General features: G+C 42.2%; 1 long non-coding RNA gene across 1 annotated transcript; it reads left to right on the forward strand.

The window, feature by feature from the left end:
* The first annotated feature begins 2,515 nt into the window (after positions 1-2,515).
* On the forward strand, positions 2,516-10,779 carry LOC112208944 (uncharacterized). The gene is made up of 3 exons (XR_002943517.2): positions 2,516-2,696; positions 9,820-9,908; positions 10,296-10,779. It is a non-coding gene; the product is annotated as an uncharacterized LOC112208944 (long non-coding RNA).
* The last annotated feature ends 2,374 nt before the right edge of the window (positions 10,780-13,153 follow it).

Here is a 13,153-nt window from a genome sequence, read left to right on the forward strand (position 1 = left end):
ATGGTGTCTGGTGAGGGCACCATCTGTTCCTTACATGATGGAAAGGCAAGAAGAGGCTAACATGCTCCTTCCAGTCTCTTTTATAAGGGTGCTAATGCCATTAGTAGAGCTCTGCATTCATTACTTAATCACCTCCCAAAAACCTACCTCTTAATACATTGCCTTGGGAGTTAGGATTCAATATATGAATTCTGAGGGGTTATGGGCATTCAGACCATCGTGGGATTGGTGGGAGGCAGAAGAATGTGCCATAGGCAGGAATGAGAAGAAGTTAGCTGAATTGTCAACAAACCTTGAACAGCTGCATATGGACTATCAAGACAGCAGCATCCCCAGGATCTCAGCCTTACGGCAGAGCTGCACCTACCTGCCAGCTCCTTCCACATCAAGTGCATGGGGTTAGCACATCGACATCTGGGGACAGGGCAGGAGAGCTGACAGAGATTGTTCCTGTGGAGAAGCAGGGCAGGTGAACTGAGATAGACCTCTCCAAAGCCCTCTGAGCCTTCACCAGTCTCTAAGCCTTCACCATCCTGTCTGCAGCAGGCTGAGACAGGACCAAAGAAATCTTTTCGGGGCACTGCTATACTCTCCCAAGTGCACCACAGCAACCCTCAGGGGCTGGGACAAGACGAAAGGTCTGAGAGAGAGAGGTGTTTGAAGGCATGAACATCCAGGGGTAAGACTGACCAGCAAAGAGAATTCCCCAGCAGCCCCAAAAGCTGGCAGTCAGGTTATAAAGCAGAAAGAGGTCACTTGCAGTTTAGAAAGCTGACCAGTTAACTACAGAGCATAAAGGGATCCCTGGAGTCTCATTGGCACTTAGAGATCTGCTGAAGGGGAAGTCCTCGTATTGTCTTAATGATATCGGAGGCCAGTAGTGACTTATATCTAACTGAAGTTACAAACGAGCCCAGACCCAGAACAACTACACATGAGATTGACCTCACCCCAAAACACACATACACACACACACACACACGATCAGCATGACAGAAGGTGGTGCCCCTCATAGGAGAGGTGCTAAATGGAAGTACATGATTGTAAAATCCGTGCATTGTTTGAGAAGTAACAGAATATTTGAATGTAGACCATAACAACTTAAAGATGGATGTCTAAATCCTAGAGCAACCACCAAAAAATAGCACAAAGATATGACTAAAACAAAAATATAGGCCGGGCGCGGTGGCTCACGCCTGTAATCCCAGCACTTTGGGAGGCCGAGGCGGGCGGATCACGAGGTCAGGAGATCGAGACCATCCTGGCTAACACGGTGAAACCCCGTCTCTACTAAAAATACAAAAAATTAGCCGGGCGTGGTAGCGGGCGCCTGTAGTCCCAGCTACTCGGGAGGCTGAGGCAGGAGAATGGCGTGAACCCGGGAGGCGGAGCTTGCAGTGAGCAGAGATCGCGCCACTGCACTCCAGCCTGGGCGACAGAGCGAGACTCCGTCTCAAAAAAAAAAAAAAAAAAAAAAAAATATATATATATATATATATATATATAATAAAGGAAAGGAAATGACCAGTTAAAAAATAGTTGGTTCACTCAAAAGAAGGCAGGAAATAAAGAAAACAAAGAACAAAGGAGACAAATATTAGGATGACAGACTGAAACGCAAACTATCAATAATTAGGTTAAATGTAAATAGATTAAACAATTCAAGTAAAAGGCAGAAATAGTCAATCTAGATAACACAGCAGAGCCCACCTGTATACTGTTTACAAGATAAATATTTTAAGTATAAAGACTCAGACTTGTCACATATAAAGTAAAAGAGCACATGCAAATGATAGTTATAAGAAAGCTGGCTTGCTATATTCATATTAAGGTAGACTCCAAGGCAAAGAGTAATACCAGAGATGAAGGGAGACATTTCATAATAATCAAATAATTCATTCACCAAGAAGGTCTAACATCTTAAACATGTATGCAACCTAATCACAAAGCATCAAAATACGTGGAGAAATCATTGATGAGTCCCATTTATCCGTAAATGCAGAAATTGATTAATCACAGTCATAGTTGGAGATTTAACACTTCTAGATAAAACTGGTAGACAATGAAAAATCAGAAAGGCTATAGAAGATTTGAACAGCACTACCAACCAATTTGACCTTACTAACATGCGTGAAATACTAACTACATTAAACATCTGCAGACCACACACGTTCTGAGAAAGGGTTCGGAGAGGAGAAGGAACGCTGGAGGAAGGAAGACCAAGCAGGTGATGGCTGAAGAAGAAATTTAATTGGTAGGAGGTGTGGAAAACCAAAGTGTTGAATAGAGAGTGCGATGTAAGACCTTTTCTCCTTCTCCTCATTAAATGTCTACATTACTCGATGCACTTTACGAGGTGGATTTTGTTTTGGAGATATGAAAAGGTATTGACTCCTATTTTGTGGTTGTTGTGGGGTGAAACTAGAGGCTTCCTGTGAGAAGTCAACCATATTGGGCTATGGTTCTGAGTCCCACCCAGGATGTTTAAGGCAGAGGAGCCACTTTCAGCTCAGACACAAGACAGGTGAATGCCTTCATCATGACTGCCAGAGAGGGAGGAGGCCAACCTGGCACCACCATGGAGGTCCTCAAATCTACCACCCTGGCAGAGGCGAGCTGTGAGATGGCCCTGGCTTTTGTGGGACCACCTTCTGAAGGTCATCTGGAACTGGATGAGAAGTGCTCATGGATATAAGGTTAGGAGCAGTTTCTCCAAGAAACTCCCTCATAAAACCACAGGAAGATGGTGTTTGAGCTAGTTTTGATGGAGACACTTAAGCTCTTGAGAAACTGGATTATTTCCTGGAAGGGGAAACAGGACCACTGCAGAGATGCCTGAGTGAATTTCACTCCCTGGCTCCAGCCTCATCTGCTGCTGCAGGTTGACCTGGAGCCTGGAGTCCTTCTGTGGGGCTTACAGTGCAGCCAGCACTGCCCGAAGCTGTAGACACTTAGGGAAGGGGTGAGTACTACCAAAGTGAGGACTACTTAGGCAGCCTTGTGTTGTGAGTAGACTAAGCAGCAGAAATGCTACAGAGTGGGCCAGGCCCAGGGGTGAAGAAGCAACAAATCAGTGGAATGTTTGCAATGTTTTGGTCTTAGGAATTATACCAGGCCTCAAAGTCACAAAGCCTCTCTGTGGTCGAATGCCAGCCAGCCCTCACACAGGCATATGGCGGTGTGGGGAGATGCTGGGATCCATGTGGCAAGCTCCTGACCACACATCAACAGAGGGGTCAAAGACCCTCTGTGTCAGACTTGAGGAACTTGTAGAGAGTCATAAGCTGGGTAAATACAATTTTGAAAATCAGGCCTAGGGGAGTGTTTATAGCAAAATAGCAAGAAGAAAAATTTAGGCTTCACCAGCAACCGGGAAGGCTCCCAGATTCTCCTTGACTGTGGAGGAAAAGGTTGAAAGGAAGACCAAGGTAAGGAGACTCAAAGGGAACAGAAATCTTAAAGGGTTATTGGTTAAGTTGCTCACTGTCTGGTACATGATGGAGCCACCCTGTGCCATTTCCCTCTTACAAGCCTCAGGAAAGTCTAGAAGGTTCCTTTGGCTGGAGGAGAAAATGGGAGGCTGAGCCCTGTGGGCTTCAAGGCTGCCACAGTGGAGCTACACATGGATTACACAAATCACAGGGATCCACTTTGTGGAAGGAAATCCACTTTCTCCATTTTTTAACATTGACAGAATCCTAAAAATTAAATAGATCGATCTATGAAGTATGCAGCTCATTTGGAGCTCATGACAGACAAATGAAAATGCAAGGGCAAAGAAAATACACCAAATGCTGTCAGAAGCTGAGCCAACCATATTCTCTTGTCCTGTGTGCTCGTTTGCTAAGGTTGCCTCGTAACTAAGTACCACAGACTGGGTGGCTCAAACCATAGAAATTTATTCTTCTCACAATTCTGGAGGCTGGAAGTCCAAGATTAAGATGTCAAGAGGGCTGATTTCTTCTGACACCCCTCTCTTTGGCTTGCAGATAGCTGTCTTCTCCCTGTGTCCTCACATGGTCTTCCTTCTGTGTGGAAGGAAGACATGTCTGTGTCCGTGCCCAAATTTCCTCTTCTTATAAGGACACTACCCTAATGATCTCATTTTCACTTAATTACTTCTTTTCTTTTCTTTTTAGATGGAGTCTAGTTCTGTTGCCAGGCTGGAGTGCAGTAGCGCACTCAGCTCACTGCAACCTCCACCTCCTGGGTTCAAGTGATTCTCCTGCCTCAGCCTCCCAAATAGCTGGGATTACAGGCACATGCCACCACACCCAGCTAATTTTTGTATTTTTAGTAGAGATGAGATTTCACCATGTTGGCCAGGATGGTCTCGATCTCCTGATCTTGTGATCTGCTCACCTCAGCCTCCCAAAGTGCTGGGATTACAGGCATGAACCACCGCGCCCGGCTACTCAATTACTTCTTTAAAGGTTCCATCTCCAAATTCCAAGGTACTGGGAGCTAGGGCTTCAGCATTTGAATTTTGGGGAGACACAGTTCAACCCATAACATCCTCCATGCACAGCATCTTCTTTCTGCTAAGTTCCTGGAAAACACCGTTGTTGTTCTCTAGATCATAAACACTGCATGTATTTATGCAGATATCTGATATTTTTCCAGATATTTTCTCCCTTGTATCCTCTGTTTCTATGAATGTAAAAAACATGTTCTTCTAAATTTTATCTGACCTCTCCAGACTGTCTTTTCAGAGACAGACTTCCTGAGAAATGCATGGCTCCCCTACATGCTACAGGTTGTTTTATTGTGATTTCATTTAGTCCTCTAGAAAAAGCCAAGAAACCTGAAACCTATATCGGCAAAAAAAAAAAGGACTGTCTTTCACATCTTTCAGACATTCTAACCTGTCATGACCCTCTTTCAGCCCCCGCCCCACCTCCAATCCAGCCCATCCAGTAAGACTTTGGGAACTTATCTGAGAACACCCTGGAAGGGTTAGAACACACAACTGTGTAGCACCATGTACAGCACATGGCATAAAGAAGGATGAAGATGGCAAGGCTTGGTGGCTTATGCCTGTAATCCCAGCACTTTGGGAGGCAGAGGTGGGTGGATCACCTGAGGTCAGGAGTTCGAGACCAGCCTGACCAACATGGAGAAACCCCGTCTCTACTAAAAATACAAAATTAGCCGGGCATGGTGGCCTATGCCTGTAATCCCAGCTACTTGGGAGGCTGAGGCAGGGGAATCACTTGAACCTGGGAGGCGGAGGTCACAGTGAGCTGAGATTGCGCCATTGCACTCCAGCCTGGGTAACAAGAGTGAAACTCTGTCTCAAAAAAAAAAAAAAAAAAAAAAAAGAAGGATGAAGATGACAGAGCAATTCACAGGGCTGAGAAGAAGAGTAGCCCCAGGAAATAGTAAGTTGATGTGAGAGCCCAGAATAGAGAAGACAGCCAGAGCAGCCCCTATGGAGCAAAGGTTGTAGGAAAGCCTTCTAGAAACATCACCTGAGTTGTGAGGATCTTGCTTCTTTTCAGCCATATCTCCACCAACCTCCTTACAAAAAAAACCTACACTCTAACCAATAGTAGTTATCATTCCCCAAACTCACTGTGCTTTCCTCTTTGCCTCAGCTGAAATCCTCACCTCTGTGTGGAATATTTTTTCTGCCCCAACCTCAACCTATTGAAATTCTATCCTTTCATGAAGATCAAGTTCTATTGTTGCACGAAGCCTTTAGTCATCATCACAGTTGGGAAGTCTTCCCCCAGTCAGAGCTCTCAATGTATTTCACTGATGCCTCTTTCCCTGAAAGATTTGCATAGAAATGGAAGAGGCCACCTGCTAAAGGGGAACTACAATGCGTTTTGGTGTGATGACAATGATGAGGAGTATTTGCTGAGCATTTACTACACATCAAGCTCTTACTCAATGCATTTCTCATTTATCCTTCATAACCCTCAAAAGTGGCTATTATTATTTGTCCCATTTTACAGAGGAGGAAATAGCAGCTCATGGACACTTGTCACATAACAAGACAGTGGAAGAGTCAGGATTCAAACACAGATTTGCATGACTCCAGAGCCCATGTTCTCAGCCACTACAGACTTGGGTCCTAAGATCAATTATAGCAGTTACTTGCTTTGCAACTTTATATAACTCCATCTCTCTGAATCTCACTTTCATCATCTGTAAAATGGAATGATAGTACCTTGTTGGGGTTAGCATGAGGATTAAATGAGATTACTTGTCTAAAATACCTTGCAGAGTGTGAGCTGTCTTGATAATTTATGGTGCATATAACTGGTGGTCTCCCTTTCTAGAATGTAAGCTTCTACAGAACAGAACATGAGTCTTATTCATCTGGTATTTCCCTCAGCCCGTAGCAGAGTGATTGGTGCACAATACTTACCAATGGAACACATTATTTATTTTCTTCCCTAATAGGCTTTAAAAACAGAGTCTTTCTGAAATGGATTTCAGGCCATCCTGGGCTAGGTTGAAGCATGGGACACAAAATCTCTTCTAACCTAAGATTCTTTTTTTTTTTTCTTGAGATGGAGTGTCTCTCTGTCACCCAGGCTGGAGTGCAGTGGCATGATCTCGGCTCACTACACCCTTTGCCTCCCAGGTTCAAGCAATTCTCTACCTCAGCCTCCCGAGTAGCTGGGATTACAGGCACCTGCCACCATGCCTGGCTAATTTTTGTATTTTTTGTAGAGACCGGATTTCACCATCTTGGCCAGGCTGGTCTTGAACTCCCGACCACTCACCTCAGCCTCCCAAAGTGGCCTTTGACATTCTAATCCAGAAACTATTCATGGAGAATTTTCTCTCTTCCAATTACTTCCTAAATCCCAAGAGAATTTCATGCAATACTGTTAATATTTTGTCTTGCTCAGAGCTAGAGTCAAATAGGGTAACCAACCACCTTGGTTGGCCTGGGTCTGTCTCAGTTTTAGAACTGAAAATCGTCAGCTGGGCGTGGTTGCTCACGCCTGTAATCCCAGCACTTTGGGAGGCTGAGGCAGGCAGATCACCTGAGGTCAGCAATTCGAGACCAGCCTGGCCAACATGGTGAAACCCTGTCTCTACTAAAAATAGAAAAAAAAAAAATTAGCTGGGTGTGGTGGCACATGCCTTTAATACCAGCTAGTTGGGAGGCTCAGGCAGGAGAATCACTTGAACCCAGGAAGTGGAGGTTGCAGTGAGCCAAGATCTCACCTCTGCACTCCAGCTTGGGCTCTGCCTCAAAAAAAAAAAAAAAAAAAAATTCAGCCCAGGAAACCCCTGAGATGGATTTCAGGCTCTGGCAAACTGGGAGACAGTTGGTCACCCTACAGTTGAACAAAAAGATTCATGATCATATAACAATAATTGATTGAATACTTACTGCATATCAAGTATGATGCATATACTTTATAGGTGGACTTTCAACCCAATTCTGCCTGCAACTCTAGAAGCTGATGATTCTGTGGAAGCAGATGTAACAATTCACAGCACAGACCTTAAGGAAATTCTTAGGAGAGGATTAACCTTCAGAAAGAATTGAAATAGTTTTCCATAGATTCCTCTCACATGTGGCTTTGGAGGGGCACAGGTGTTCATATTTGCTTTCCCCAGAAGTGGCAGAGGGAGGAGCCAAGCTTCCTGTTGTCTGTTTTTAATCTCACTTACTCAACTACAGGTTCTCCTTTATCCATCTTCATAAATCCTACATCACCCTTCATATAGGCAGTCCTTGATTTGCACAGCAGCACAGGACCGTCAAAATGACTGTGCAAGCTGAAACCATGCTAAGCAGTCTTACTCATCAATGAGAAAAGTTACATTTCTTTTATGATATTTAAACTTTTTTTTTTCAGACTGGACATGGTAGCTTATGCCTTTCCTTTGGGAGGCCAAGACAGGAAGATCATTCGAGCCAGGAGTTTGAGGCCAGCCTAGGCAATATAGCGAGACCCTGTCTTTACAAAATAATTTAAAAATTAGCTGGATGTGGTGGCACGCGCCTGTCATGCACTGCTTGGGAGGCTGAGGCAGGAGAATCACTTGAGCCCAGGAGTCTGAGGCTGCAGTGAGCCATGATCATGCCACTGCTCTCTAACCTGGGTGACAAAGCAAAACCCAGTCTCTAAAATAATGAAAATTAAGAGTTTTTTTTCAAAATGTTAAAAACTCTTACTGTCAATTATAAATATATAGGGAAATGAAAAAAAGAGTAAAACTAATATTTATATAGTAGATGGTAATTTAAAACATTAGAAACATTGAGAATTGAAGTATTTTATTTCCTTGTAAAAAATGCATCATGAGTGGTGTGAATAATGCTTGCTTCTCATCATACAACTTATGATATAGAGCAAGCATTTTTTCTACATCTTGGCAAATTGTCATGCTCCTTTCTAAGTTTGGATCAGCTTCCAACATTTTCTCCTTTGCATTTTCAATGTTGTAAAATATATCCAAGAATATCTTTGATGTGAAGTTTTTGCCACTATTATTTTCTCTAGGGCATCTTCATTCATCTTTTTAATCACAACCACTTTCCTCATTTTTGTCAATAATTTTACCTTCATTAAGTTTCTCTGGCTTCATGGCTGGAAACTCTCACACTTGGGTGTTTCTTCTATTGACATTCAATTAGAAATCACTTCTAGAGCTGGGTACAGTGGCCCATGCCTGTAATCCCAGCACTTTTGGGAAGCTGAGGCTGGAGGATCAATTGAGGCCAGGAGTTCAAGGCCAGCCTTGGCAACATAGTGAGACACCCCTCCCCAACACCCCCCACCCCACACACACACACATAAAGTGAAAGCCTATAGTCCTAGCTACTCAAGAGACTGAGGTGGAAGAATTGGTAGTTTGAGGCCACAGTGAGGTATGATTGCACCACTGTACTCCAGCCTTGGTTATGGAATGAGACCCTGTCTCTAAAAAACTAAAAATTTTTTTACAGAAAAAAATCACTTTTAACATTCTCCCTTTTTGTTTTCTTGCTTCACTTTTATTTTTATTGGCCAATTCCTTCTTTTGATTTTCTATTTATGTAAAATGTCACATGGATTTATCACCAGGAGACAAGGAAGCAACACAACTACAGGCTTTGCAGTCTGCATATGAACTTAACAACAGATGCACAGGACAGACATTGAAAGAAGTGACGTGATTAGTCATGGTTATGTTGCACATCTATTATTTGTGTAGGGATTTGTGGACTGAAGAGCTAGCAGCAATGTCTGTGATTGGTTGTATTTATCCAATTGCTCACAATTAATATGTCATGATAACTGGAATATAAACTGTGATCCCAATTGTTCCTTAAGGTTTTATCAACATCTCAGAAGGAACCTGTTAAATATTTCCAAAATATCAGAGAAGAGATTACAATTAAAATCTACTGTAGTATTTCCCAGCGTTTCTTTAGATTTGCCTTTAGATTTGAGGTCAAGTGCAATAGAAGTCTAGTGCTAATTAACTAAATTGTGCCAAATAAAAATTTGTACATATCAGAACCAGACAAAAGGAGGACTGATGGTAGTATAACTGTTTCACCTCTACCTGGTCTCCTCTGCTAAGTTCCTCCTTAAAAAGTATCCATTTCCTGTCCCATGGATATTTTACCTCTCTTAAAGTTGTGGAATGCAAATAAGGGGAAATCAATATTTAAATTCTGTGTATACAACCAACAGCTGGGTAATGGATTATTTTCCATCTTTGATATGGAAAGATCAGATAGCATTTGCTGAATGCCTACTAGGTGCCAACAACTGTTAGGTGCTTTAAATAAAAATGTCAACAATCAACAGAACATACATATGAGATAGGCAATATTGTGCTCATTTCATACTACAGATGAGAAACAGCCTTAAAAAGGTGAAGTAATTTGACCAAGGTATAGGCAAAACAGTGGAGCCAATATTTGAACACGAGTCTGTCTAAAGGTAAGCCCCTGGCTTTCACCCTTCACTCTTTTACCTCCCGTATGTCCTAAAGCATTGCCCCTTCATTTCCTACATGAGCTGAGCACCTGGAATTTCATACCTCAGTGCTACTTTAGCCCCTGGTATTGTCACCAACACAGCATCTACAAGATAGTTCTATGGAACTTGTCACAGAGTTCTGCAAAACAAATCTCTTTTGGTAAATAAGTTTTAAACATAAAGTTTTAAATTAGAAAAATAAATGTTTTGAGCCTCCACAGGGATTCCAATTGTTCCCTAAGGTTGTATTGACTGCTCGAAGGAAACGGTTACAATATTTCCAAAATATCACAGAAGAGATTACAATAAAAAGCTACAGTAGTACTTACCAGCTTTTCTTGTTGACAGTGGCCATATATGAAAAGCAGTTCCCCTGATCTGCCTGGGCAGTTTCATCCCTGCAGAGCTGGGATGAATGACAAATTCAAAACCTCTCTTTACACGTGGATTTGAACAAGAAATCTCCAGGAAGCAGGTTTGAAGAGATGGGATCCAGACACCTCCTAAGCCTCTTGTTTTCAAATTTGTGTGCATGTTGGAATCACCTGGCCATCTTTTTAAAACTGCTGATGCCTGTATGTGCCCCCTCCTCCCAAGATTCTGATTTCATTGGCTCAGGGTGAAGCCTCAGCATCATAAATTTTTTTTTAATAGAGTCTTGCCCTGTTGCCCAGGCTGGAGTGCAGTGGTGCAATCTCGGCTCACTGCAACCTCCGCCTCCCAGGTTCAGGCAATTCTCATGCCCCAGCCTCCTGAGTAGCTGGAAATGCAGGTGCACACCACCACACCCACCTAATTTTTTGTATTTTTAGTGGAGATGGGGTTTCACCATGTTGACCAGGCTGATCTCGAACTCCTGAGCTCAGGCAATCCACCTGCCTCAGACTCCCAAAGTGCTGAGATTACAGGCGTAGCCACCACACCTGGCCAGCATCACGAGTTTTAAAGGCTTCCCAGGTGAGTCTGATATGTGGCAAAGTCTGAGAGCCACCGACCTAGGCAATCTAATCAGAAAAGATTTCCACAGATGTACTAATGATATTAACTATTAGTACTTGGGGTACGTTTTAATTAAGTTATAGCTAGGAATGATAATGGCTAACATGTGAATCACTATGAAAGATATTTTTTAAACAAAGACTATAGACTGAAAAATAAAAAGGTATGCAAATTATGCAAAAGCAAACACAAAACAATGTTATGGCGTGTGTGTGTGTGTGTGTGTGTGTGTGTGCACATGTGCACGTGACTGTAATTGCACACTATAAGCACTCTGAGATTGGGCTGGTTGTCAATGAAGACTTCAGCATTACATGTAAGAGAATATACTGATGTGTTACTTTGTATAAATAAAGTAGACTTTATAATTCATTGTTTTGGGTTTGTTTCTAAAAGAGATTATTCCTTTTGGGCCATAGCCTCCAGGTGGAGAAAGGAGACTGCACTAAGAATGGGCCGAGTCATCAGACAGCTGAAGATAATATAGGAAAATGGAAATAAACAAGGAGTAACTTAATTTTATCCCAGACTTTGGCATACGCCCAAAACAAGAAGTCATTCTCTCTCCTAAAAGAAGGGGCACTATTTGTACCTTTAGAGACTGTCTTGTTCTGAATCATTTTTCCCATCTGTTTTGTGGGAGAGATACAAGCTGATTTTTCCCCCAACCATCATGGAGATTTTATTTTAATTCGGGCACAATTGAAGTGACTAAACAAAGTGCAGGAAAACTTCTTGAGGTTGCAAGAGTGAGCAAAAATATGGCAAAGGGACCTTAATATATATACACGTAAGATCATAAATTATAAGGAAGTTTTCTAAAATGATTACACAGAATGATGGGTTCTGGGATATTCGTTATTGCCAAGAAAGAGTACCTTGAAGACATTGTAGACTACAGAACTGGAAGTGGCCCAAAGATGCATAAGAAAAATAATAATAATAACAAAAGTCACTTATTGAGTGGTTATAATATACCAGCTTACCATTTTAAGCACCTTGCTTTAATTATTTTATTTTATCCTTATAAGGCAATATACTATGATCAGCCTGATTTTACAAATGTATATGAGATTAAGTAATTTATCCAAGGTCACATGTCTCATAAGAGACAGTGCGGTGCCCTATCAAGGCACTTAACCTCTGGGCTAACCACTGCTCTTAGCAGTAAGGGTGATGTTTCCCCAAGTAGGCACTAGAAACAACAGGCATGATACCAGCAACAATGGCAAAAAGATTCCATGGTCAGATTTACAGGGTAAAACTCTTACTAAGGACATGTCCATAATATGCTAATGTAAATTAAGAAAATAAAAGAGACGGCGATCACATGATTTGACTTTAGAGTTTTATTTTTACAGATGAAAGTGTGAAGTATGCTGTGGAAAATGCTGTTTCAGGTTGGTTTCCTTATGGAGACGATAAAATGAACTTTCTGGGAGGGGTAATGATTGAGAGGATCTGGTGGTGATGGACCTGCATGACCCTAAAGAGACTCAGCTGGAGGGAGGTCTGAGGCTGAATTTGGGGAGCATGAGTGGCTGACAAAGACAGCACAGAAATGGGGAACAGAGAGGAGGTCAAACTGGAAAAATCAAAGCAGAACTGTGACCAACACAAGGAAGTGGCTCAGCAGTCAGCAGATGGGATGTAAGTAGATACAAGGAGGGAATTAAGCACTAAGGCAGAACTGAGTTTCTTGAACAATGACAAAAGGTGGGGCAGGGGCATCAGGAACAGGTTCAAAGTTTACACATAAAAATTGGGCTCAGAGTCAGGACTAATAAGAGGCAAGCTTGGCATCTCAGAGTTCCAGAAAGAAAGGAAGTACTAAAAGCAAAAAACAAAAAAACCCTACATTGACAGTGATATGTCAAAAGGCCACAGGAACCAACTGAAAGAGCTCCCAATGGCCAAAGCTGGAACAATTTGAGCAACAAAACAAAGTAGTACTGAATTATAACCCAAAGTATAAAATAAATATCCATATATCCACACTGATATTAAGTGATTAGATAAATTAATAAATGGGGAGGAGAGACAAATCTCCCATGCAGAAGAATTCTGAAGAATTTATGTAGATACTCCACACTCAAGGTAGGAGAACATAAATCCTCACTCCTTTAGTGTAAGTTGCACATAGTAAATTCCCTGCAAAGAGTACAGCAGGGAAAGGGTCAGGGGAGAGTCAATTTACAATCAAGAAA

Source organism: Pan troglodytes, chromosome 3, assembly GCF_028858775.2.
Source record: "Pan troglodytes isolate AG18354 chromosome 3, NHGRI_mPanTro3-v2.0_pri, whole genome shotgun sequence".
Classification (NCBI taxonomy): Eukaryota; Metazoa; Chordata; class Mammalia; order Primates; family Hominidae; genus Pan; species Pan troglodytes.